This window comes from Aotus nancymaae, unplaced genomic scaffold (assembly GCF_030222135.1).
Source record: "Aotus nancymaae isolate 86718 unplaced genomic scaffold, 86718_ANA_hifiasm-v0.15.2.pri h1tg000046l, whole genome shotgun sequence".
NCBI lineage: Eukaryota > Metazoa > Chordata > Mammalia > Primates > Aotidae > Aotus > Aotus nancymaae.
The window spans coordinates 25,870,380-25,898,024 of NW_026988460.1; the positions used below are offsets into that span (position 1 = coordinate 25,870,380).

At 41.8% G+C, this 27,645-nt stretch overlaps 2 pseudogenes; both read right to left on the reverse strand.

The window, feature by feature from the left end:
* Nucleotides 1-8,396: 8,396 nt before the first annotated feature.
* On the reverse strand, nucleotides 8,397-8,925 carry LOC105731429 (coordinator of PRMT5 and differentiation stimulator-like; annotated as a pseudogene).
* Nucleotides 8,926-18,423: 9,498 nt separating this feature from the next.
* Nucleotides 18,424-19,574, reverse strand: LOC105731395 (melanoma inhibitory activity protein 2-like; annotated as a pseudogene).
* Nucleotides 19,575-27,645: the final 8,071 nt, after the last annotated feature.

Below are 27,645 nucleotides of genomic sequence, written 5' to 3' on the forward strand. Positions count from 1 at the left end.
TAGTCGGGCGTCCTGCACTCCTTGAGCCTCCAGGATATAAAAATTGCAATGAATTTACTTCAATTCAAAACCAGTTTAAATTTTAAGTTTTGTGATAGGTAATAACAATCATATGGTTTCAATTCAAAAGGTGGGTAGGCAAGGTCATTTAGTAAAAAGTGAATCTCACTTTTATACTTCTCCTCCAGGCCCCCAGGCACCAATCCTTGGCATCCTCCCAGAATTCATCTGTAAACATGCAAACAAACACATACCTTTCCCATGAAATGTGTTTTGAGCACCTGCTAAGTATAGGGGTGAGGGGTGAGGGAGCCCGGACTAGGAAGTCAGCCAGCCTAGGTTCATATGCCAGTTGGTAATATTTGGCTGTGCCTACCAGCTAAGAGCAAACGATTACTTCCTGGGGACAGGTACTGCTCTGTGATCTTGCTGTGTGTTCTCTCATTCAATTCTCATTGCGTGCTAGTTGGGGGCCTCTGTGAAGCAGATGCCAGTGGGGGATCAGATGTGCTAGAGGTTTATTGGGGAAAATACCTGTGATGGAAAATGGGGAAGGAACTAGTTGAAGGTGGCCAGGTTTAGCAAACTAAAATACAGGACATCTAGTTAAATTTGAATGTCAGATAAACAATGAATACATTTTAATATAAGTATGTCCCATGCCATATGTCCCATGCATACTCATATTTAAAAGTATTCATCGACAATCTGGCATTCCAATTTAACTGGGCATTCTATATTTTGTCTGGAGGCAACTGGGAGAGTCATCAGATTATGAGGCAGGTCTAACCTCTGTGGGAAGGAGAGGAAAAGAAGGAAGGTGGGAAGGATAGTAGGCTGATAATGGCCCCCAAAGATACCCGTGTCCCAATCCCCTGAACCAAGGAATGTGACCTTACATGACCAAAGGGACTTTGCAGATATAATTAAGCTAAGAATCTTGAGATGAGGAGATTATTTTAGATTATCCAGGTGTGCCCTAAATGTAATCACAGGCGTCCTTATAAAAAAGGGAAGCAAGAAGGTCAAAGGAGGAGGTGAAATATGTAGCGATGACAGCAAGAGTGACTCAGGCGGGGGTCACGATGACCACCCAGGAACGCAGGCAGCCTCCAGAAGCTGGAAAAGGCAAGGAAACGAGTTTGCCCCAAGAGCCTCCAGAGGAACCAGCCCTGCTAACACCATGACTTTAGCCCAGTGAAACTGATTTCTACCATCTGGTGTCTAAAACTGTAAGATAATAAATGTGCGTGGTTTTAAGTCACTAACTTCATGCTAATTTGTTATACAGCAAAAGGAAACTCATACAGGTAGGAAAAATCTTAAATTGCAACGCAGTTCTAAGTGTCAGTAAGGCCCATTCAAGTCCTGTCTCACAGGAAGAGACCTGCATTAGAACCCTTGGCACTCAGTCACTGCCTGGGAGCAACCCGTGGGAACCTGTTCCCAATGCAAATGTTATACTTCCTTCAGAGTGAAGCAGTTGAACCAGTCAATTACACTCCCATCCTTGGAAATTTGAGAGACGCACTTTTATGGCTGCCATACACTACAACTCTATTATTCTCATTCTACTACCAAGAAACCAATGCCCAAAATGGTTAAGAAGCTTGACAAGATCACACAGCCTTTAAGTGGTGGTGTGGGAATTTGAGCCTAAGTAGTCTGATCGTAGAGTCCAAACAATTTCACCTCGATTCTAGATTTTCTTTTTTTTTTTCTGTTGTCCCAGGTTTACTGAAAATGTTAATTACACCAGAGTAGAAAGATTCAAACAGCTCCATGAGGTGCTTTGAAATTCATCTCAATTGGAGGCTGAGTGACCTGCAGGTTGGACAGACTGCTGAAGTCCAGAAGCTTCAGCACATCCTTAGTGTCAGGATCTGCTTCAATGATCTCTCCATCTAGGCTGAGACCTCAGGAACAGAATTCTCTCTTCTTTCTCCCTCCTCCAGCAACCTCATGGAGCTGGCTTTCCCCAGGCCTCTTGAATCCACTTCATCGTGTGTGTAGCATGGCCTGCCGTCTGGCTGTGGAGCTTCAAGCTGGGAATGATGACGCTCTCCTCGCATGCATCCTTTTGTGTGTGGAAGTTGCTACCCGGGTGCATGTAGTACTTCTCGGTGATGACCAGGATGCCTTCTTCATGGTTTGAGGGCAGATATGGCCTATGTTGGCAGATCCTTGCAAAAGAGGACCTTCAGGTATTTGTTTGAGTAAAAACTACTTTAAGCCATTTTTGGAATCAACTAGAGTGGCTATTAGAAATAGGTTGATTTCATAGCTGGGCATGGTGATGCATGCCTATAGTCCCAGCTACTTGGGAGGCTGAGGCAGGAGAATTACTTGAACCCAGGATTGGCCTGAGCCAAGATTGTGCCACCACACTCCAGCCTGGATGACAGAGCAAGACTCCATCAGGAAAGGAAGGAAGGAAGGACGGAAGGAAGGAAGGAAGGAAGGAAGGAAGGAAGGAAGGAAGGAGGGAAGGAAGGAAGGGGAAAGAAAGATGGAAAGAAAGAAAAAAGAAAGAGAGAGAAAGAAAGAGGGAAGGAAGGAAAAAAAGAAAGAAGGAAAGAAAGAAGTGAGTTGATTTCATTTCATCAGGCATGGTGGCTGAAAGAAGGAAGGAAGGAAGGAGAGAAGGAAGGAAGGAACGAGTTGATTTCATTTCAGCCAGTCATGGTGGCTCACATCTGTAATCCCAGCGCTTTAAGAGGCTGAGGCAGGCATATCATTTGAGGTCAGGAGTTCGCGACCAGTCTGGCCAACAATGGTGAAATCCCATCTCTACTAAAAATACAAAAATTATCCAGGCATGGTGGCATATGCCTGTAATCCCAGCTACTTAGGAGGCTGAGGCAGGAGAATTGCTTGAACTCAGGAGGTGGAGGCTGCAGTGAGCCGAGATCCCACCACTGCACTCCAGCCTGGGCGATAGAGCGAGACTCCATCTCAAAAAAGAAAAAAAAAAAAAAGAAAATGAAATAGATTGATTTCAAAAAGATTAATCACTGAAAATACCTGTCGTTGGAAATGGTGTGGAGAAATGAGTTCTCTCAAACCTCATGCACTGTGAGTGGGAGCATAAATTGGGAATGGCCTTCTGTGGAGCAGTTGGCGGTATTTATGAAAATATTAACTACCCCTGCCCTTTGTCCTAGCAATTTTTCTTGTAGGCATTCTATCCCACAGAAACTCTCATGTCTATACAAAGACAGGAGCAAGACTGCTTATTCTTATAATCAGGAAGTGCTGAAAATAACCTAAATACCCATCAATAGGGGTGTGCATAAGTGACTTTTTTGTTGTTGTTGTTGTTGTTTTGTTTGTTTGTTTTTTGAGATGGAGTCTCGCTCTGTTGCCAATGCTGAAGTGAAGTGGCATGATCTCCACTCACTGCAACCTCTGCCTCCTGGGTTCAAGCAATTCTCCTGCTTCAGCCTACTGAGTAGCTGGGATTACAGGTGCATGCCACCATACTTGGCTAATTTTTGTATTTTTAGTATAGATGGGTTTTCACCATGTTGGCTAGGCTGCTTTCAAACTCCTGACGTAGTGATCCGCCTGCCTCGGCCTCCCAGATTGCTGGGATTACCAGCATGAGCTGCCACGCCTGGCCTAAGTGACTTTTGATGCACCCATACATCAACCATTATGGTGATTAAAAAGAACAAGGGAAATCTCCAATGACTGACATAAGGAGAGCTCTAAGATGTGTGGTGGTATCAGAAAAGTCTTGAGACAGTAGTGTGCAAATATATATGCATGTGACTGTGTACAAATATAGAGAAAAAGATCTGGAAAGTTACAGCCATGGCACCTGTTGCTTGGCATGTTCCAGAAACAGCAAGGAGACTAAGGATGCTGGTATGAATGAGGGGAGAGTAGGAGGAACTGACATCAAAGAGGTCACAGTAGGCAGAGGACATTATCTGTGCTGGGGATCACCAGTCACTGGCTCTGAGAGCGCAGGACCTTCCCCCTTGGCCACCACGGTGCAGCTAGATCCAACAGCTCATGCCCAGAGTTTCTGGTTCCTCCTGTACTAATCACACCTTTCTATGTTCTGTGTTCTGATGCTTTGACATCTGGGGCCTTGGTAACTCTGGAGGGACTCCTCCTCCCAGGGATGGTCAAGAGATAGTAAAGGACTGGCCTGTGAGTGTGCATTTCACATGCAAACGAATCAATCCACAGCCTCCACCCCCACCACCCTTTTTATCTCTGGGCTCTTTCACTCCAGGCCACTATTCCCCTGCCCTAATCACCCCAAGGCCAGGTATCAAGCATCTAGGGTCAGCTGCTATGCTCCAAAGCCTGCTGAAATTATTCAATCTAGCCAATCCTAAACCTGCTTACCTGCATCACCTGGAAAGTAAAGTAAAGGATGTTGCCCCATTTGCCCTTCTCACCCTCTGCCTCCTGACTTACCCTCATGCTCCTCCTCATGGCCCTTCCTGGCATGGCATGCACCCTCTTCTTGGGACCTGTGAGTGACAGACTCTCTTTTTCATGGCGGTTGTCTCCAGAGCTGTTGATCTCACCATACTTGAGTAATAATAAGACTTACGTCCATATTTGAGACACACCCCACAGTGTGTGGGATGGAAAGACCTCAGAGCCCCCAAAATGACCAAATGGTGCCAGAAGTAAAAGAGAATTAATCGTTCATTGGCCACGGAGCCAAGGTGGACTAATGAGACCCAGGAGACAGGAGGGATCCAGGTGGATAAACCCCCTCTCCTTCCATCTTTCTCTGAACTATCTGAGGCTGGATTTCTCCTTGCAGTCCTCCTGGAGGTGTTCTGTGTGAAGTGAGTGCACCTCCAGAGCAGCCACAGGATGATTGCGGAGTGATGGCCTCATGATACCACACTTCCCATGGCCCCCCTGCTCCCTTCCTCGGCCTGTGATCATCCTGGGCTCATTTCTGGGATTGCACCTCCCAAAGGAAGCAGCCACACATTCTTCCTTGCCCTGAGCCCCATTTTCCAGAGAAACTAGACTAACCAACTTCAAATTGTCAACTGTGGCAACATCTTCGAGCTGGGAGGTGGGGAGTGATACAAGGAAGTTATAATTTTGGCTCTACGTAGCTGTATATTATACACATTTTAAAGTGATAATGTCTTAATTTATGACCTGAGAAAATTTAAAATATTAAAAATGATGATAAGCTTAAGGGTTAAAAAAAAAGAAGGAAAGAGCGGTGTTAAGTCAAGAAATGCGTGTTTTGGCAGCAGAAACAGGCTAGCACTCTTTTGCTGGCTTGTTATTGGTTTTGAAGCCTTGCTCTAATAGAAGCCATGGCCGGGTGACAGAGAAGGGGCCTCTTACTCACAGACCTGTCGGCACTTTTGCCTTTGAAGCTACATCTCTGTTTCCTCTGGTGCGCCCAGCATTTGTCTGCCTCCTCCTCCTCCCCAGCTGTCTTCAGGAGCTCTTCATTAAAGGACAACTGTGGGGCTCATTTGTCTCTGCCTGGCCCTCACACTGAACTTCCAGAAGCTAGAGCCTTCCTGCGACCGCTGTGCCCCTCAGAAAAGCAACATTCAAGGGATAATCTAGGAAGTGATCGTTCAATTGTATAATTAGTTCAGCTCGGTTCAGTTACTAGTTCTGTCATGACATTGCTGTGTGACCTTAAGCAAATTGCTTAATCTCTCTGAGCTTCAGTTTTCCCCTATGTAATATAGGGATAAAATAGTATCTACCTCAAAAGATTGTTGGGTATTTGAACATATCTGAGACGCTTAACATAATCCTCAGAGTAAATGTTCATTTTAAAAAAATTTTTTGAGAGACAGGATCTTGCTGTCTTTTTCCCTGAGATGAATTCTCTCTCTGTTGCCCAGCCAGGCTGGAGTGCAATGGCACAATCTCGGCTCACTGCAATCTCTGCCTCCTGGGTTCAAGCCTCCTGAGTAGCTGGGATTACACGCACCCGCCATCATGCCCAGGTAATTTTTGTATTTTTGTAGAAACCGGGTTTCACCATGGTGTCCAGACTGGTCTTGAACTCCTGACCTCAGGTGATCCACCCTTCTCAGCCTCCCAAAGTGCTGGGATTATAGGCATGAGCCACCATACCCAGCCAGGCCTCTCTCTTTTGCTTGCAGAGGGCTGCCTTCTTGTGTCTTCACAGCCTTCTCTTTTGATCTGTGTTACCTATGTCCTAATTTCCTCCTATTGTAAGGACACTAATCAGATTAGATTAGAGTCCACCCATTATGACTTCATTTAACTTTAATTACCTTGCTAAAGGCCCTATTTCTACATACACTCACGTGCTGAGGTACTGAGAACTAGAACTTCAACATATGAATTTAGGGGACCATAATTCAGCTCACAACAATTTTTTTTTTTTTTCTTTCTGTTCATCTGTCTGGTCAACGCAAATGTGGAATTATTTCTAGAGTGCAGGTAGATCCACCAGCTCATGCCCAGAGTTTCTGGTTCCAGGTTTTATACTTTCCTCTTCTTAACATCTTTAGCATTCTGAAATTTAAATGAACCTAACGTTGTACGTTAATGAACTAGTGACATACGTTTATATACTAACATTCATTGTTTTTTACTAGTAAGTAGAGAGTGAAGTTAAAACATGGTTAGTATATTTAGTGTTTTGGGAATCAAGAAAAAAAATTAAATCAACCCTTCTGTACTGTGACTTTGTCAGAATGTAGCAGGTCAGGTTTCTATTAGCAGCCGGAGCAGACAGTTTCAACCAGCCCTTTACTATAAATCTGATAAATACATAGTTAAACATTAAAGAACTGGAGAGACTGGTACTTGAGTATGAGAGCTGGAATGTGGAATCAAACCCATTAAGATCCCACCTGGGTTTTCTCAGATCCTAAAGCAAGCTGGTCCAACACATGGCCTATGGGCCACATGTGGCCAAGATGGCTTCCAATAGAGCCCAACACAAATTGATAAAATTGGTAAACTTTTTATGAGCTTTTTTTCGTGATTTTGTGATTTTTATTTTTTAGCTCATCAGCTATCATTAGCATTAGTAGATTTTGTGTACGGCCTAGGACAGTTCTTCCAGTGTGGCCCAAGGAAGCCAAAAGATTGAACACCCCATGTCTGATCCAATAATACAATCATTCCTACATATACACCTTGTTCCAGGGCCCACTTAAGATTAAGAAACTTTATCTCTAGGGCTCAAGGCTCTAGAGAAAGCTTTCCAGACCCCTGACAGATTAGAGATTAGACAGAGATTAAATGAAACACTCCTGCTGGTAGGTGCACTCCCACATGTAGGCATGGAGCTGTAAATGTATGTGCGCCGGAGAAAAACTTGTAACTGTGAGTTGGTCTGGTGAGTTACCCTAACCTTCTTGATGATTGTAGAAATAAACTCTTTTTTTTTTCCCCCAGTTGGCCTGCATCTCATTATTGGACCTTGAGAAAAAGCAGCCGGACAGACTACATTAGTATAGCAACAAGGACAGCAATAATAAACTTTCTCCAGTGACTGCTTCAGACTGAATTAAGATTTACTTTACCTTTACAGTGAAATAACTGCTGGTTCTCTATTGGACTCATTTTTTTGTTTATTTGTTTGTTTGTTTGTTTTGAGACTGGAGTGCAGTGGCGCGATCCTGGCTCACTGCAACTTCCGTTTTCTGGTTTCAAGCAATTCTCCTGCCTCAGCCTCCCGAGTAGCTGGGACTATAGGCAGGCACCACCACGCCCGGCTAATTTTTTGTATTTTTAGTAGAGACAGGGTTTCACCATGTTGGCCAGGATGGTCTTGATCTCTTGACCTTGTGAAATGTAGGCAAGAAAACAGTACATCCAATGTTTAACTTGAGGCAAGAGACAGAATGGCCCATCCAATACACTGCAATGTTTCACAGAGTAGATATGTAATAAATCTGATTTAGAATGGTTTATTTCAGATACACATTTTAGAAAATACGAGCCTGATCCTCCCTTATATCTGAATCTGTGTAGCTCATATATGCAAATTACACAGAAAGAAAACTTCACTAGAGTATATGTAGGAAACTTAGTCCTTGTTTTACACTTTCTGCAATTTAAATAAATACATCTTTTGTCGTTAATACCTATTAAGAATGGCAGACTAGGTTGATGCAAAAGTAATTGTGGGTTTTGCCATTATTAGTTTTTTTAACCTTTATTTACAAGGAACACGACTCCTCTTGACACAGACACAAACACAAACACATTCCAAGGAGGAACCCATTAGGAACAACAACAGATTGAGGAGAACAATGGGGCCTTATGGACACCGGTCTGTGTATCCCAGACTAGGGATCCCTGGAAACATTTTCTCGGATATGACTTTTTATCTCCAAGACACAAAAAGAGATCTTGACCAGGAGGCACACCCACCTACAAGGTAGAAAGCTCCACACTCAATCTTCGGCATCATCAAACTGTCCTGTTTCAAAGACCATCTTTAAATAATGGGTGCCAGCTGGGGTCATAGATCATGTCTCCCTGTAGGACATAGCTGATTCAAGGTTTAAGCTCTTGAGAAATGCTCTCCTGGATGTTGTCAGCATCATATAGGTTCTCTTGATCTGCTTTCAGCTCCAAGGCCCAGTCCTCATTAAAAAGATTGCCAGGCTGTTCCTTGGGTGGACAGTTTGTCCCTTCTGACAGCTCCCAGGGATTCAGTTCTCCATCAGAGTCCTCATCCACAGCAAATCCTTCCTCTTCAGAATGGGTGCCCTCGCCCTGGGCTGGACTGTCATTAGGGACGCTCTGTGCTCCAACTGCTAGTCAATCCATAGCCTTCTCAGTCTCTCCTGACCGGAGTGGTCAGCTGCAGCAAAGGCAGCCTCTAGGCTTGGGGACGCACCTTCCGTGTGCTTGGCAGCAGGGGCCCCCAGAGGGCTCTGCAGTCCCCTGTGCCTAAGCCCCAGCAGCTTGAGGGTCCATGCCCGGCTGCCCAGGGCTTAGTGCCCTGGATGTTGGGTGCCATTACTTTCCATGGCAAAGCCCGCAATTACTTTTGCACCAACCAAATACATACCAATATCAGTCTAAAATGTTGCTACCTTTCAAATTTTCTCCTTGCATTCTGAATATATATTTTAATAATACTAGTGGAGGTAGATGAGTGAGAAAAAAAATTATGGAATCTATGAAATAAGTTATAAGTAAATGTCTCATGCTACATGAGAGGTATTTAATCAACCTCTGAATGTGACTTCTATGTACAAATACATGGCTTATGCCATCCTGGTGAAAAATTACTTAGAAAATTATGTTTCTTTTTTATTAATTTTGAAACAAATGTTCATCTCATTGAGCTTTGTTCTCTAACACTGGCAGAGAAGGATGGTTAATATAGTTGTCTTTCAAATGGTAACTAAATTAATCTCATTTCTCTGTTTAATTTATCAGACTAATAGTTACAACCAACAGGCATTTTCACAGACACTTGCTGTTCCAGACCTAAGCACTCCTGTCATCCTAAGCATGTAGGATACCATCAAATGATCTGCCTTGCCAATTCATCTCACAATGTCTAGCCCATCCAAATCCCAGTTTTGTGAATACAACAAAAATAGAGAACTTTACACTCTATAACATTTTTGCCATTTTCAGATATTCATAGATTACAGATAAATTTTGTTCTTAGCTATCATTCTACACATACACATATACGTTTCCATTATCCTGCAGGTTCAAAAGGGATGAGGCAAGAGAAACATTGAAATGTGCTTTATTACATGATAGAGACATTCTTGTATTTCTGATGCATACTTATTTACCAACATCCCTTTTTTATTTTTAATGTTTAGGCTCTGATTGTCTCTATATTGGCATGCTAGCTAAGATAAGTTATAATCCAGCCCCAAGATGCAAGGGGTTGGAGACAGACAAGTGTTTGGATCTCTGGAAAATCGAATGCATCTAACAGTAGGAATATATTCTGTCATCTGGAATATATCCCTTTCTATTGTCTTTTCATCTTCACTGCCTTACTTTTGCTACTGATACATGCATACTCTATTGTTAAGTCATGCATCGCTTCCATCATGTAATTTTTAAAAATCTCCTATAGTGTCCACAGCATGTATTAGTCATATGAAAAGTTCAATAAACACTGTGAGATAAGTAAAGAACTCTGGAGTCCTAAGTCCTTCTCATTTTCCTAAGGAGAAGGCCCTTTACTTTCTTCATTCACAGTATTTGAAAGTTTGAAGAGAGCAAGTACATCTGTTCTTCAAAATCTTTGTATGCTATGGTGGTCATTTTACATGCTGGCTAGATTCTATTAATTTATAGTTATGAATAGGTTTCAGAAAATGAATCAGTAAAGAGAAATAAAGATAAAGACTCAAAATTGTTTATGCCAATTTGTTTCTAAGTCCTAGTCCTTGTTCTAACCAGAATTTATTAACTTGTTGAGTCTTACCACACTTCTGATATTGCTATTAACGTAATCCTTATTTCTAACAGGGAAAACTGAGGCAAGGAGAAGTCGAATAATTTGCCCACAGACACAGCTTGTAACTGGTGAACAGGAGAAGAGAGTCTGGGTTGAATCTACATAGAGATCCTGAATCTAGAATCCTTGTTTTTAACCAATATTCTATAGTTAAAACTTTCTCATAGAGGTTCATACGCCGTCCGTTAATGAACAGCTCCGTCCGACCAAATAAACAATGTAAGTCAAAGAATTGCTTTTACTCTGCAAATGGAGCTTTAAGACAAGTCCCCTAACAACCTAATTATATAGCTGACACATAGCAAATTCATAATGAAATCATTTTTTAAAATTATCTACTAAGTGACAACTTCTATTTTCTACTAGAAGGGATGCAGAAAAGAGTATATCCAACGGACCCTGTCTAGAACCACTTGACATATCTTTGGGGAGATCTTAAAGATAAAAATGAAACAAAAGGCAAGCATGCAGTAGGTAGTAAATAAGGAAGTGATAAAGATATTCAGCTCACATGACAAGTTCTGAATGGTCTGAAGAGAGGAAAATCACTGTGGGCTGCAGTGCTAGAAAAGATTGAGCTTCATGGTGTGAAGGGATTTGAACTAAATTTTACAGATGCTCCAAAATGTAGACCACTGGGAATGCCACAAAATCCTTTCCATTATAGATGAGTTAAGGAGTAAACATGTGGCTAATAAAGAACATAGTATGTTTTTAAGATAAGAAGGATGTGAGTAGGACTAGAGGACAGGGTGGATTTAACATAGTAGAGAGATTTGTGGTGAGACGGATCAACTAGTTTGATACTACATAAAACCTGGAGAGTAGGTAAATGCTTTACAATTTGAAATGCAGAAAATAGAAATCAGTGTTTTAGGAAGTAACGAAATAAAAGTGTTGTTCATGATATATAGAAACCTCTAGAAACTCAAGGCAGGGAAAGCAAATAGAAGGCTAGCAATCATTCAGTAATAAATGAATGAAAATCTGGCCTATAACAGTGACGATGGATAAGAAAAGTATGTAGTGAATAAATGGCTGAGAGGATACAGGGGAAGGGGGAGATAAAATAAAAATTTAAAATAATAATTACTATTGTAACAACAACAATAATAGTAAGGTTGGATCCTGACTGGGAAAAAAAAAAGTAATCATTTTATTAATGAAAATAGGAGGGATTCCAACCTGAGGTAGGAAAATGACTTCAGTATGTAAATTGTGAATTGACATTAACATATACAATAGAAATGTTTCACAAATGTCTAGAGATTTCACACGGGTCCATTTTTGAGGAGATAAATTAGGAATTTGGACTTGGTGAAATAGTAAATAATGAAGGTCTCAGTATAAATCATTATAATGATTGAGCTCTCTAAGAAGGAAACTACGTCCATCAGTAAGAAGGAAGTTTCTTTGGGAATAGCTAGCATATGTATAGTCAGAAACAGGAAATATAGAAAGTAACATGTTATAGTATAGGAAAGTGGTAGGAACAGCATTAAATGTCTTATCTTTTGGTGCAGATTTGATATTAAAAAAATAGAATGTGGTCATCACAGAATTAAATGAAGTGTGATGTGAGAAGTGCAGAATAATAATTACAGAGTTCAGGTAAAGAAAAAAGGAGGCTAATTGATACGACAGAGGGTGCCAGATTTTCTTCATAGAAGGAACACTAAGTTCAAAGACTTTGGGTGGAGCAGTGACAAATAGTGATGAGTTCCAGGCGTAATTTCAAATATAGTGGGAAACAAAGACCAATAGAGTCAAAAAGTGTTATTGAAAATTTGAGGAAGACTGAGAAGTGAACTAAGGCATCAACATAAATAATGAAGCTATCAGAAAGATTTCTGAGAGAAGAGGAAAAGCAGAAGGATGACCATTGGGTTTAAATTGCCCAAGGAAATGGAAAGGAATCACAGGATGCACTTACAGGAGGGTAGTGGGTAACACAGCTTTCTCTACATGTCCCTGATATGCTTTTACATGTCAGTAAAGCACAGAACTGTAAAGTCGGTTGCCTTGCCGGGAGCTCAGACACACCCCCTCCCTGTCCGGGAGCTCGGACACACCCACCCCCCTCACACAGCACCTAGCTCTCCCCTAAAGAACCCCGCCAAAATGTAAAAGAAGTCTTGTAAATCTACCCAATAGCGTTCAAGTCTTAGCTACCCAATAGCAGATGAGTCTTGTAAATCTACCCAATAGCATTCAAATCCTGCCTACCTGCTAATAGCAAGCTTGCCCTGCCCATGCCCTGCTCTCCCACAACCAATCAAATGCCTCCACTCCCTATAAAACCCCACATCTGAGAGGAGTCTGTGCAGCTTCTCCGGCCCTTCCTGTTGGACCGCAGAACCTCGCCCGGGAGCGGAATAAATTCGCATTGGATCTTCTTGTGCTGGCCTCAGTTTCTTCTTTTTAAACTTGGCAAGAACCCAAAAACCCTTACAAGAACTATACATTGCAAATTCTACTTTATAAAAATCTTAAAAAGTTAATAAGCTTTAGACAAAAAGTTTCATAGTTTTCATAGTTTTGTTATTTCTTTTCCCCATTAAATAATCCTTTCCTTCTCATTTTATCAGTTTACTGTCACATATAGATTAATTTATAGCTCATGGATAAACCAGATATGATTATCATAACCTACTATTGATTTTCAAGAAACATAACAGATAAAACAAAAAAATAAAATGAGTTTTACAAATCAAGGCCACAGTTTAATGTATTATTTAGGAGCTTCTGGAAATAGGATAATAATAACAACCCATCCACTGCATGGATTTCAGAAGCTACACATTCTTCCCCTCTACATATGTTTGCAGCCCATTTTCAGCTCCTCCCAATCAGTGAGTGAGTCTGTTTCTCTATCCCTTGAATCTGGACATGACCATGTGACTTTCCATGACCAATGAGACATTAGAAGTTGCTGTGTAAGCAGAGACTTATAAAATATCTTCACATATTGAGCCAGTGCTCATGTGGAACCCTGAGAACATCCCAAGGTACCCTATTGGATAATTACAGACTTGTGGCTTAGTTACTCAGCACATAGTCTGTCAACTGCCAGGCATATGAGAGAGGCCATCCTTAATCACCCAGCCATCATCTGATCCAACAGCTGGCTACTGAAATTTGAAGAGCTAACACAGACCAGAAGAACTACATAGCCAGCCCATAAATGGTAGAATAAATAAGCAGTTGCTTTCAGTCACTGAATTCTGGAATGGTTTGTTTTGCAATCAAAGTTAATTGATATCAACTAATCTTTGAAGTACTAGAGTATGAATTTTTTAAAAACCATATTTAATTAAATTTAAATTGACATTCAGTAAAGTGTTAAAGCAAACTAAATATGGCCTGAGAAGGACTTCATACTTCTATATTTGAGTCCTTGTGGATGAACTGCAACCTAACTTAATAGGTAGAGAAGATTAAAAACCTAATTTAGGAGTATGCACCTATAACAAAAGCTGAGTCTTGTCCAATCCCAGTGGCCATATTTCAACCATTCATATACTCCTCAGTGTCCAAACTGTTTTCAAATAAGGCAAACACCAACCTGTAACCAGTCCAGCTATTCTGTACCTCACTTCCAATTTCTGCATGTCATTTCCCTTTTTTTGTCTATAAATCTTCCTCCACCATGTGGCTGCGCTAGAGTCTCTTTGAATCTGCTGTGATTCTGGTAGCTGCCCAATTTGTGAATTGTTCATTGCTCAATTAAACTCCCTTAAAATTAATTTGGATAAAGGTTTTCTTTCAACAACAGAAATAATTCTGGTCAAGAATTAGGAACCTCAGTATCCCCAGCCTCCCTCACCTGTACAGATCTTACTTGGCTTGGCAATGATCTAATATTGGTATGCTAAATCCTATGTGAATCACTATCCCCAAGTCCACCCAGCATCTCTATCTTGTGATGGATATGTCAGTTTTCCAGTCTCCTTCTGTCCATCCTTCTCTCCATTCCTAATCAGCTTCACTAACTATAATAATTTCAGAGCCAACCACAGGTTTCTAGTAAAGTTCAAGTTTTATAACAAACATTGGCTATAACTCTCTTTCACATGGACATAACCCAGCACTTTCTGATTCTGCAAACAGAAACCTGATTAGATCTTCTAACATGATATACTGGGGCAGTCTCCTAAGCCTCAACACCTGTGCAGAAAACTTTTCAGCTTCCTGTCTAGTTATGGTTATAATTCTCAATATAAAACTACGCCATCCCAAAATATCCCTCCTTATTCTGAGTTAAAAGCAATTGAGAAACAGCAGACACAGGAAAAGCTCATCCATCTAAAGAATATCAGAGCATAAATTTCCCTTTGTGAATGTGTACCCTTCTCTCAGACCGGAAAGAAAAACCTTTATCACCAGAGAAGAAGAAAGCACCAAGAAGAACCCACACAAATAAAACCTTACAAAATAACTATTATCTTCCATTAATTTACAGCATGTATTTATCTTCTCATAATTTACAGCCTGTAGAATCCCCAACACCTTTCCTTTGTCTAGTCAGGTCTCTACAATTTCTCATGCTTTGTTAAAAGGGCATATAACTCTTCCAGGTCTAATCTCTTCTTCAGGTCTTTACTCCAGGTCTTCACTTCTTTTCAATGAATGACTCCTTGTATACACAAAAATTAACATCAAATAAAATGTGTATGCTTTTTCTCTAATTAACCTTTCTTTTGTCTGTTTAATTCAAAGATCCCAGCCACAGAAGCTAAGAGGATAGAGGAAATGATTTTTCTTCCCCTACATCTACCACAGGACATCTTTTGAGACAGACTCAGAAAATTTTGAATTCATGGAAGCCAGACTGAAACTAATTTATAGCTTGCAACAAAATGAAGGGGAGATTTCCTATTTTCTTTTCCTTTTCACTAATCGTGACTGACTGCAGATTCTACTCTCCATAATCAATGACCATGTAAGCCTTCCTTTTCCTTTGGACCATAAAAATTAACCTATGCTTCCCATCTTGCTAACTCCCTATGGACAACTCCCATTTTTTATTTTTACCCTTTTTCTATCTTAGCAATAAAAAATAAAACAATGCTCCATTACACCTTTTCAATAGTTGTAATTATCTAAATAGGTCATCTTAAAATTGATTTAGCTAATAAATGTAGATAGCTAAAAGTATCCTTTTCTGTTTTATGAAAACTGAAACTTGAAAAGCTAAAATTCTTACATTCTGAGAATGAATGTCTACATTCTATAAGCAAATTAAAAATATATGCATTATAAAAGATGATTTTTAACCTTTTTAAGTTAAAAAAAATATTCAAATATGCTTTGAAACACTCCTAAAAAAGTAAGGAAATAGCCCTTCTAAAGAAAAGAGGAAGAAATTTCCAGTGAAATATAATTATAACTTAAAAGTGAAGTATTGCTACCAGAAGTCTTGAAAATGCAATCTAAAAATATTATAAAGCTATTATTTACAAGTTGGAACCCTAATCACAAACATGAGGATTATATCTCATTGTAATTTGTTGACAGTATTCAGCTGGAGATTAAACAAAGGTCAATGTCTATAAATAAGAGAAAAGAAAGGCAGATAGGAGGCAACTTTCCTGTCATTCAACACGGCTGCTAATTCAATTTAAATTACAAATATGCATATCTATGAGATTTAACCAATTAATTTACTAATGGTATCTATTTTAACATTTAAAAGTGATTATCTTAAAATGCTTTTTTTTTTTTTTTGAGACAGAGTCTCTCACTGTTGCCCAGGCTGTAGTGCAATGGCTCAATCTCAGCTCACTGCAATCTCCGCCTCCTGGGTTCAAGCAATTCTCCTGCCTCAGCCTCCTGAGTAGCTGGGACTACAGGTGTGTGCCACCACGCTCAGCTAATTTTTTTTTTATTTTTAGTAGAGACGGGGTTTCACCATATTGGTCAGGATGGTCTCGATATCCTGACCTTGTGAACTTCCCACCTTGGCCTCCCAAAGTGCTGGGATTACAGGCGTGAACCAGCGCGCCTGGCCAATGCTTCATATTTTTAAGAACAAACTTACAGCTATTGTTGAAAATATATAGTTCTCTTAACACCATTTCTCTTTCTTTTCTCTTTTATCTCTCCAGAGAAAGCAAGATGTTGATGGTGTATGATTTTTAATGTGCTTAATTTTTAAATTTTGAACTAATTTTATGCTTAGAGGAAAGTTTCAAACATTAGTGCAGGGAGTTATCTTCTATTTTTAGTGAAAATGTCTCACATAATAATTTTATAATTATCAAAAAATTGCTAAAATTTAAAACTATTACTATGTTATTTTGAAAACAATATGTTGTATTGTTTACATAGTTTTCAGTATTACATCAACCATAATATTATTTGACAACACTTTTATTTTAATCGAATTGTGTTTAAGATAACTATGTAAATAGATGTAGCACTAGTTCTTTTTTTAAAGTACTGCACAACATACCATTATGCTCTCTAAAAGTGTGAATTGCTGGGTGAAAGTATTTGTACTATTTCAAAATTTCAAAATATTACAAATAGCTTTTCAGAGTAGTTGTATAAAATTGTCATTTTCATCAACAGTGCATGAAAGTCCAGTTTCTCCTCATTATAAAAGTTTTAAAAACTTTTGCCAAATTATGGGTAGAAAATCTCATGGTTTCATTATACATTTTCTTTATGGTTGAAGAGATTGACTATAATTTTTAGTATAATTATGTTTTCTTTTCTGTCCCCTAGCATGACTTGTCCATATTTGCCTTCGTCTCTGTGATTTACATTACAAACTTCATTTGTAATCCTTTGTTACTTTTAAGGATTACAACTATACACCACTACTGTTTTGTTTTGTCTTTTAAATTTCTTCATATATTCTGCTGCAAAGAGTTTTTCATTTCAATGAGGTAAAACATACCAAACTTATACTTCCTCATTTGTTGTCATGTGTAATTTATGAAATTCGTTCTTACCCTGAGTTTATAAAAATATTCTATATTCTTTGACATTACAAAAGCTTATCACATTTACATTATTAAAATACTTAAAATTTATTTTTGAATAGAGTTTTAGTTGGAGATAACATTTTGTTTCATGTTTTCCATATAATTGTTCTGGCGTAATTCATTAAATGCAGTTTATTACTTTTTAATTTATTTGTAATGCCAACTTGGCAACGTATGACCAATTTCTTGCTGTGGCTCTGAATGTTCAGTAGCAGACTCACTTGAAGGCAGAATAGACCCTGACGGGGCCTCGAGATCAGGCAACATTACTATTGAAGAGAAAGACACAAATATTGTCAGGTTTCTAGCTGTGGTTCTGCATGTTCAGTAGCAGGCTCACTTGAAGGCAGAACTGACTCTGAAAGATCTCCCTTCTACATTCAGAATTTAGGGGTGGGGAGGAAAAATCCAGGTCTTGGGGGAAGTTAAGGAGGAAAACCCCTCGGTGGATAGACATTTCTCATTGGAAATGGAGCATATAGTGGACCTGGGAAATCTCTTGGTGGAAAATCATGTGAAGAAACTCCAAACTCGGTTCCTGGAGGAGATGGCGGGAAAGGAGGTCCTCTTCTCATATGGGTAACATATGGGTAATGCTCTCTGCTGTATTTTGTATTTGGAACATGAAGTGCATAAGGATCTTTTTGTAAAAGTTCAAATTTAAACTCTGTTTTAGTTAAAATTGTGTGTTATGAGCATTTTCTTTCCTTAAATCTTTGAGGTTTCCTTCAGCAGTCTGAGCTGCAAACCAGTTATTATGTGCTTTTTTCCCGTGGGAAATAATCTTCCTTTGATAAGAATGACTTGCTCTTTCCTACTCTTCTTCAAGGTCTTTGGCTTGCTTTCTATAGGTCTCCAGCTCGTTAGTGGTATAGTTCATCTTTTCATCTACTTTAGAAATTTTCTCTTTTTTCTCTAACTGGTAATTTTCCTCTACTAATAATTTTTTGTAAAGTTTCATTGCAGTTTCTTGATATAATTCAGTCATTACTTTAAGTTTCTGTTCAAGCTTCTGATTCTCACTTTCAAAATATGTGTTTTCTGACTGCAAAGATGCTTGTTCAATCTGAAGATTTTTAATATGCTTTCTAAGCTCTTTCTTTGTTTTATCAACTTCAGATAACTGAATATAAATTTGGTTCCTTTCTCCTATCAAAGTTTGTAAAGAAGCACGTAACTTAGCAGCATGAATCAGTTTCTTCAAAGCTCCTTTTGGAGGTTCATCTAAGTAAGCCCCATTTTCTGATTGACTGTTCGTTTCTAATTTCAAGTTATTATCATCTGCTCTGTCTTCTCCACGCACAGCAGCCCAAGCTTTCATCTCCAGCAAGTGTTCATTCAGAGTCTTGATGTGATCATCTTCATCATCTAGAGCTTGTTCCGTGTGTACTTTGGAGTCTTCAAATGCTATTTTCTGTTTATTAAATTCACTCCCTTGTTCTTTCCATACTTCAGCTTCTTGCAAAAGCGGTTTCTGGCTTTCCTGAAGTTGAGAATTTTCATTCAAAGCATCTTTTATTGCTATTTTCAGCTGTTCTCCATTCATTTGAAATATCTTGAAGGTCATTTTGGCTTCAGCTATTTGTGATTTGGGAGATTTTGACTCATCTTCTACAGACTGTATCCTTTTTGAAATATTCGCCATCAACTCATCTTGTTCAGAATGTTTAGATTTCTCTTCTTTTAACTCTTTTTCTAGGCAGAGTATTTTGTCCTCAAGTTCCGAATTAGAACTGTTCAGCTTTTCACAGGTTGCCTCCAAACTATGTGCTTCTGCTGCCTCCTTCTCAAAGCGGGCGTTCTTTAAAAATGACTACTTCAGAGCCTTCATACTCTTTTTGAACAAGGCTAGATTTTTCAAGTAGTTTACATTTTGGTTCAATCAGTCCAGAAAGTGTTACAGCAAGCTTTTTCTCTCTTCCCACATAAAGCTGACTCCTAACCGATCTAAAACTTCTCCACAAAAAAAGGGGAACAGCCAAAAATCCAACAATAGCTGCCCATATCACTAATTCCCATGGAAAACCATAAGGATTAGAATCTGATTCCACACTTTCAGGCAGTATTTCCACAATCCTGCGTAGCTCCTCCAAGACCAGCCCCAAGTACGGCTGAGGGGTAGCTCCGGGCTCCTCCATAGCACCAAGGCTGCTCTGGCTATCGCCGCAGTAACCCCGGCCTGTTGGGGTCACAATAAACACCAAGAACACAAAGCCTTCAGTCTGGAACCCAATCTGCACGCTCAGCAACCGGAGTGGACCACTGTGGAGCTGGCTGCCGGGGCAGCTTGAGGACGCAGGGGGCACCAGAGAACAGGTAGCCATCAGTCTAGAACCCGTATCCACATGGCAACCGGAACGGACCACTGCAGGACCACTGCAGGGCCAGCTGCAGGGGGAGCTGGGGGACACAGGCACCCACAGGCCTCACAGGCCCACGCTGCCCTCCCCGACCTCCTTGTTACACTTTACATCCTGAGGCAGCGCAGGTCCCACCGACCCCCATGTAACTTTTTTTTATTGGTAATATATTGTGTTAATTACTTTAGCTTTTTAATAACAAAAATATTTGTCAAGGAGAGACTACAAATTTATATTTCTTCAAAATTGCCTTGGCCATTGTTCACATTTTGCTCTTCTATGTGAATTCTACTATCAACGTGAAGTTTCATTAAAAAATCATTTTGGCTGTTTTTGTTTTTGTTTGTTTTTGGAAACAGGGTCTCACTCTGTCACCCAGGCTAGAGTGCAGTGGTGCAAACATAGCTGACTATAGCCTCAAAACCCTGGACTCAAGAGCTCCTCTTACCTCAGCCTTCCAAGTAGCTAGGACTATAGGTGTGTGCCACCACACTGAGACATTTTGGCATTTTGAATTGCATTATATTTACAGATAATTTGGCACCTGATGCAAATTTCCATAGCTATGGAAATTAACTTTTTGCATGAAAGTAACATTTTCCCTCTTTAAGATTATCTTTTATGTCCTTCACAAACATTTTGTATCTACCTCACAAGGTTGTTAGGTGTTTGAACATAACTGAGATACTTAACATAATCCTCAGAGTAAATGTTTATTTAAAAAATTTTTTTTTAGGGACAGGATCTTGCTCTGTCACCCAGGCTGGAGTGCAGTGGCATGATCATATCTCACTGCAGCCTTGACCTCCTGGGCTCAAGCGATTCCCCCATCTCAGCCTAAATGTTCATTTTCATCATCAGCAATTGTTCTTGTTAATCTCCTCATTCATTCAGTTATTCATTCACTTATTTTCTAAACTAACATCAAGTGCCTACTATGTGCCAGGTCCTGTGCTAATTTCCAGAGCTGAAAAATAGAGATAAAAATACCTTTCCTCTTTATGTGATAGGCTGGTTTGAAGCCAGCAATAGCAAGAGTTAGATTAGACACCAAGAAGAACTTCCAAGTATGACAGGTTAGCAATTCCAGAAGTGGAAAAAGGGGAATTGAGGGAAGTTGGACTCTTCTAATGGGAAGAGAAGTTGGTTCAGAAAACATTTGGACTACTAAGATTTTCACAACTCTCTGAACCACACTGGCAGCGTGCTGAGCAGGAGAAGAGGAGGAAAGATGTATTTTTCCAGGTAACATTTGGTGCGTCTGAGATGAGCCCCATGAAATTTACAACATTTTCCTGAAGAGGCAGATGACCAGTATTATGATTCTTAAGCCCCGCAGGCTCCAGCCTGGCAAGATTAGGATGAAGAGAAGCTGATGAGAAATAAATGAAACTGGTGCCAAAATTTCTTCTTTGCCAATAAAAGAAAGTTACAATTTAAAATTGACCATGTCTCTGCAGGAAGTAGGAGAATAGGATGTGATAAAGAGAACTCTCTTCTGTAACAACTCTATCCGCTGGAGGCCCCTGGAAGGAGGGGTGGCTGGGCACACAGGGTACCAACATCTCAGCTGGGGCCTCTCCCTCCTGCAGCAGGTGCAGGAGCCCAGACCACATGGCAGTCGATTTCATGGGGCACTGCAAATGCAGAGCTCTAGCATGGCGCATTAGAACTGTGGTTCCGAAATTTGGGCATCAGAATTCCCTGGAGGACTTTGTGACAACACAGATTGCTGGGTACCACTTCCAGAGTTTCTGATTCAGTAGCTCTGGAGGTGGGACCCAAGACTGTACATTTCTAACAAGTTTCCAGATGATGCTGGGCCACACTTGGAAATGCACTGCTTTCAATGAACTTTTTTTTTTTTTTTTTTTTTTTTAGTTTTGCTCTTGTTGCCCAGGCTGGAGTGCAATGGTGCAATCTTAACTCACCACAACCTCCGCCTCCCAGGTACAAGTGATTCTCATGCCCGAGCCTCCCGAGTAGCTGGGATTACAGGCATGTGCCACCACACCCGGCTAATTTTGTATTTTTAGTAGAGATGGAGTTTCTCCATGTTGGTGAGGCTGGTCTCGAATTCCTGACCTCAGATGATCCACCCACCTCAGCCTCCCAAAGTGCTGGGATTACAGGCGTGAGCCACCACGCCCGGCCTCTCAATGAAATTTTAAGGCTCTTTCTAATGCCAGGATACTAACACAAGGTTCACTCAGCTCTGGGAGGTGGAAGCCAAGAGGAGGCACCTGATGTAATGTGGAAAGAGGAATAGGAGGTCATGAAAGGCTTCCTGGAGGAGGAGGTAACTGCATTGAGTTTGAAGCAGGAAAGAATTCCTGGCAAAGGAGGCAGAATTGAGTGGGCTGAAGAGAGAAATGGTTTGGTTTGTGACTGGATGGGGTGTGTGGTGGGGGGTGTGGCCAGGGCAATGGGCAGCATCCAGATCACAAAGGGCCTTGAATGGCAGCCCAAGAAACTTGACCTTCATTCTGAGGGCCAGGGAGTGTTGCTGAGGGCTGTGAGCAGGAGGGCGACATAATCACAGTCGACTTCGGAATGATATCTCTACAAGGCAGGGGAGAAGAGGGTTCAGTTGTGACTATCTCCTTCCAACAGAAGAAGAAACTGGAGCTCAGAACATAGAAATGGCTGGCCCAACACCACAGCTTGAGAGTGTCACAGCCGGGACTTACCCTGGTTTGCCTAATACTGAGTGTGCACTTCTGCCTGCCACGCCACAAGGGTTTGGAGGAGGGGGACCTGAATCCCAAACCTGGCTCCGCCCTGTCTACTGGAGCCGCAGGGTTCTGAGAAGGATCACAGTCTACCCTCTCTGGCCACTGGGAGGACTAGTGAGTAAAGGGCCAGTTTATTACAGTAGCAGCTTTAAAGCTGGTGAGGTCATAGGAAGCGGCTGAGCAATCAAGGGGGCTGGGGGCGGCAGGACAGTGCCAGTCCAGAGGAGCCTGGACTCTGTCGTCAGAGCTGCTGCTTTGGGCTGACAGTGATGTCCTCAGAAGTGCGATGTTCCCTGAGTCGTCAGGTCCAGACAAAGGGGCTTTGCGCCTGCCCACCCCGTGTCAGAGCTGCTGCTTCTCTCTGCTCTAACGAGGGATGTTCTCTGCAGAGGCAACAGCAGCCCCACTTCCTAGCTCTGCTCTCAGCCGGTGCTAATGAGGTATTTGGAGAGCCCTGGAGGTCACAGGGACCCAGGGCCTTGGGAGGGGAGAATCATCACAGGCAAGATCACACCCTGACCCACAGAGGAATACTTACATGATACCCATCAGTGGACCTCACAAAGCCAATATGTGGGAACTTACGGCAGTATATACATCCCAGCCGGCAGACCCACTGGGGGCTCCTTTTACTCTCCAAACCAGTGGTTCTTGACCTTCCTGGATCGTAGACCTGTTTGAGAATTTGGCAAAAGTTCAAAACTCTTCCTCAACAAAAATTAAATGCAAACCAATAAAGTAATAATCCCAAGAGCTGGCACGTATGAATAATTTGCTAAGTGCCAGGCACCAAGTTAAATTGTAACACACCTTATCTAATCTTCAGCACACCCTAGTAAGATAGGTTTACCATCTCCACTTTGCAGGTAGGTAGACTGAGGCACAGAGAGGTTGTTAGTGCCTAGAGGTGCTGCAGCTCATTAGTGTACTCATCAGACCCAGCTAGTTGAACTCACATCTAGGCCTGTTTAACTCCAAAGCCTGTGCTCTTAACAAACTCACTCTGCCACACATATTCATACAGACAAGCATAACTTTGGAGACAATTTTAGGACATGATAAACCCATGAAAGCCCTGAGCAGCATCCTTCCTGAGCCCTAGAGACATAATTCCCTTCTTCCCTCCTCAAAGACCTCACAGGTCAGTGGGGGACAGACATGTCCCTTGGTGGTCAGTGCTGTGAAGGAGGTGTTGGAACCACAGAGGAGAGTCATCCAGCCCAGCCAGAGGTGTCAGGAAGGACTTCCCAAATATAGTAATGTTGTTGAGTCACTGGCTGTTAAGGGATAGGTGGGCAAGGGCATTCCTGGCGGGCAGAATGGTGGAGGCAAAGTGTGGGAGCAGGAGAGAGCATGGCATGTTTGGGGACAGTGAGAAGCTAAGGGGAGTGACAGCAGATGGTGGGGAGCATGAGGACTGGAAAGTAACAAATGATGAGGCTGAAAATGTCAGGTTCTGTAGCAATCAGTCTGGTTTTTCTTTTCTTTTCTTTTTTTTTTTTTTGAGATGGAGTCTTGCTCTGTCACCCAGGCTGGAGTGCAGCCTCCACCTCCCAGGGTCAATTGATTCTCCTGCCTCAGCCCCCTGAGTAGCTGGGACTACAGAAACATGCCACCACACCTGGCTAACTTTTGTATTTTTAGTAGAGATGGGGTTTCACCATGTTGGCCAGCCTGATCTCAAATTTCCTACCTCATGTGATCTGCTCGCCTCAGCCTCTCAAAGTGCTGGGATTATAGACGTGAGCCACGTATTCTCTCTGAACAGGTGATTCTTGTTAACAAACAAGTGTTCTGTGTTTTCTCATAGAACAAAATTAACCAAGCAGGCAGCTGGTGCCTGCTTACCACTGATCAAAGACAAATTAGAGAGTATTCTCCACGAGGAAGCCACGGGGACAGTCACATAGCCTGTGCTTAGAGAATTGTTTTTAACTGGTGTAATATATACATATACTGTTTACTACTCTAGAACACCCTGAGCAGTTTTCTGCTTGGTGGCAGTGGGGGGCAGGGGCGGGGGCGGGGGGCTGTGGGCTGGCTCAGTTTTCCTTGCCATCGCTCTCCGCAAACAATATAGTCCATCATATACTCAGCAGTAGGGGCCAGGGAAGTGGTTGGCAGGCGGTTCAGGTGGAAGAAAGGAAGAAGCATTCCCTCTCAGAAACATGCTAAAATCAGTCTGATGTTTACAGACTGTATTGGTCAGAACTTGTTCTGTTATATTTGAAAAAAACGCAAATGACTTAAGTAAGAATGGGATTTATTGGCTCATGTAACTGAAAAGGCCAAGAGTATTAGGCATGGCTGCACCCAGGTGCTCAAAATCAGCAGATGTCAGTCTCTCTCTCTTAACTGTCTTCTCTTGGTTGGGTTCATTCTCAATGAATGGGTTCTTTCTTTGCTCTGGTAAAACAGCCTCTAGTGGAGCAAGGGTAAATTTTATCAGTTTAGTAACTGAGGGGAAACAGAGGGCCTCTCACCAAACATTCCAGTAAAGGTCCGGGAGTTGGCTCTCATTCTGACTTGGCTTTGCCCACCCTTGAGCCAATCACTGTGGCTGTGGTTGAAGAGGTGGAAGGTGGGGTGATTGGCCAGGTCTGGATCTGGCTCAGGGCTCAGAAGTAAGGATCCCCCAAACTGCTTCCTGGCTGTGTGACCTCAGACAAAGTATGCATCTCTCTGTGCAGAAATTTCCTTACCATGGGCAATTTAGGATGATGCAGTTAAAACAGGCAAGTCCTTAGTTCAGTTAAGGTGCATCCCATAAGAATAGCAATGCTGTCTGAGGACATGGTGTGGAGGTGTGGAAGGGCCCAGACTCCCGAGCCTGCAGGCCTGCTTTCCATTGGGGCTCTGCCATGTCCCAGCCCGGCAGGAGACTTTAGCACAAGAAAACTTGGGGCCTCAGTTGCCTTGTGGGGATAATTGTGTTGCCTCCTGGGTGTGAAGATAAATAAGTCAAAACAGGCTGGGTGTGGTGGCTCATGCCTGTAATCTCAGCACTTTAGGAGGCCGAGGTGGGCAGATTGCTTCAGGTGAGGAGTTTGAGAGCATCCTGGGCAACATGGCGAAATCCCGTCTCTACAAAAAAATACAAAAATCAGTCAGGTGTGGTGGTGTACACCTGTAATCCCAGCTACTCGGGAGGCTATGGCAGGAGGATCACTTGAACCTGGGAGGTGAAGGTTGCAGTGAGCCAAGATCCCACCATTGTACTCCAACCTGGGCAACAGAATGAGACTCTGTTTCAAAAACAAAAACAAACAAATAATAAATAAGTCAAAATACATCATATACTTAGGACAATGCCTACACAGATAAATGCCAAGTATTAGCTCTTCTTATTTAGTGTTGCTACAAAGTGATACCTGATGCTGGGTAATTTGTAAAGGAAAAATAAAAAAATTTATTTGGCTCGTGATTCTGATGGCTAGAAAGTTCAAATTGGGCATCTGCATCTGGTGAAGGCCTCAGACTGCTTCCTTTCATGGCGAAAGGTGAAGGGGAGCCTGTGTGTGCAGAGATCACATGGTCGGAGAGAGAGAGAGAAAAAAACAGAGAGATTGAAAGAGTGAGTGTGGGGAGGTGCTGTGCTCTTTTTCAACCAGCTTTCAGAAGAACTCACAGGCTGGTCGTAGTGGCTCACACCTGCAATCCCAGCACTTAGGGAGGCGGAGGCAGTTGGATCATCTGAGGTCAGGAGTTCGAGACCAACCTGGCCAACATGGTGAAACCCTGTCTCTACTAAAAATACAAAATTAGCCGGGTGTGATGGCGCATGCCTGTAATCCCAGCTACTCGGGAGGCTGAGGCTGGAGAATCACTTGAACCTGAGAAACTGAGATTGCAGTGAGCCAAGATCGTACCATCACACTCCAGCTTGAGTGACAAAAACGAAAACTCTGTCTCAAAAAGAAAAACCAAAAAAAACTCGCAGAGTGAGAACTCACTCACCCCTAAGGGAGGGCATTAATTATCAACTGCTGGTATATAATATGCTGAATATGTCAGCAGTTCTCAATCTTTTGGTCTCAAAACTTCTTTATGCTCTTAAATATTGAGAACCCCAAGGAACTTTGAATTATGTAGATTATATCTACTGATATTTCCTATACTAGAAGTTAAAATGAGAGTTTTAAAATGCTTATTAATTTTGAAATACCAATAACGAATCCATTATCTAATTATCTATTAACATAAATAATATATTTTTATTAAAAATAAGCTATTTTCCTTTGCCCCGTCGGTGGGGAGGCCGTATTTCTGCGGGCCAGAGATGTCGCGTCCCTGGCTGGGCAGCAGTAGTGCCCTGGAATACTGAACCATTCAGTCACCTCCAGGAAAGGAGGCAAGTCCACGCTGGGAGTTAAAAGGCATCGCCTCTAATCCAGGTTTCGCCATCTCCTCCGCTAAGTGACGTCCAGCAAGTTACTTTCAGGGCCTCAAATTTCCTTCCCCGTAGTAAAATGGGGATAATAAAAACAGCTACAGCGCAAGACTGCTGTGAGGCACAGAGAAAGGGCTTGGTCTTTCGAAGCGGGTTCCAGGTTCTCAACCTTCATATCCTTCACAGTTGAAGGACGCCAAAGAAAGTGGAAAGGGTGAATTTTCTTGAAATCTCAGTTTTTGGGAATCTCAGCGACGAGTCGCGGACCTCAGCTAATTCAGCGCTCCAAAACTTCCGGCGGACAAACCGGAAGCACTGAGGCGGGACCCCTCGGAGACGTTCCTAGATTGATCGGTATAAGGCTCACCCTCCCGCCCCGCAAAGTGGTTGATCGTTGGAACGAGAAGAGGGCCATGTTCGGAGTGTATGACAACATCGGGATCCTGGGAAACTTTGAAAAGCACCCCAAAGAACTGATCAGGGGCCCCGTATGGCTTCGAGGTTGGAAGGGGAATGAATTGCAACGTTGTATCCGAAAGAAGAAAATGGTTGGACATAGAATGTTCGCTGATGACCTGCACAACCTTAATACACGCATCCGCTATCTCTACAAACACTTTAACCGACATGGGAAGTATCCATAGAAGAGAAAGCTGAGAATTTCGGAAAAGTCTAATCTGTTACTCTGGAGAAGGGAAACTACTTTTCCCTATGAGGAAACGGC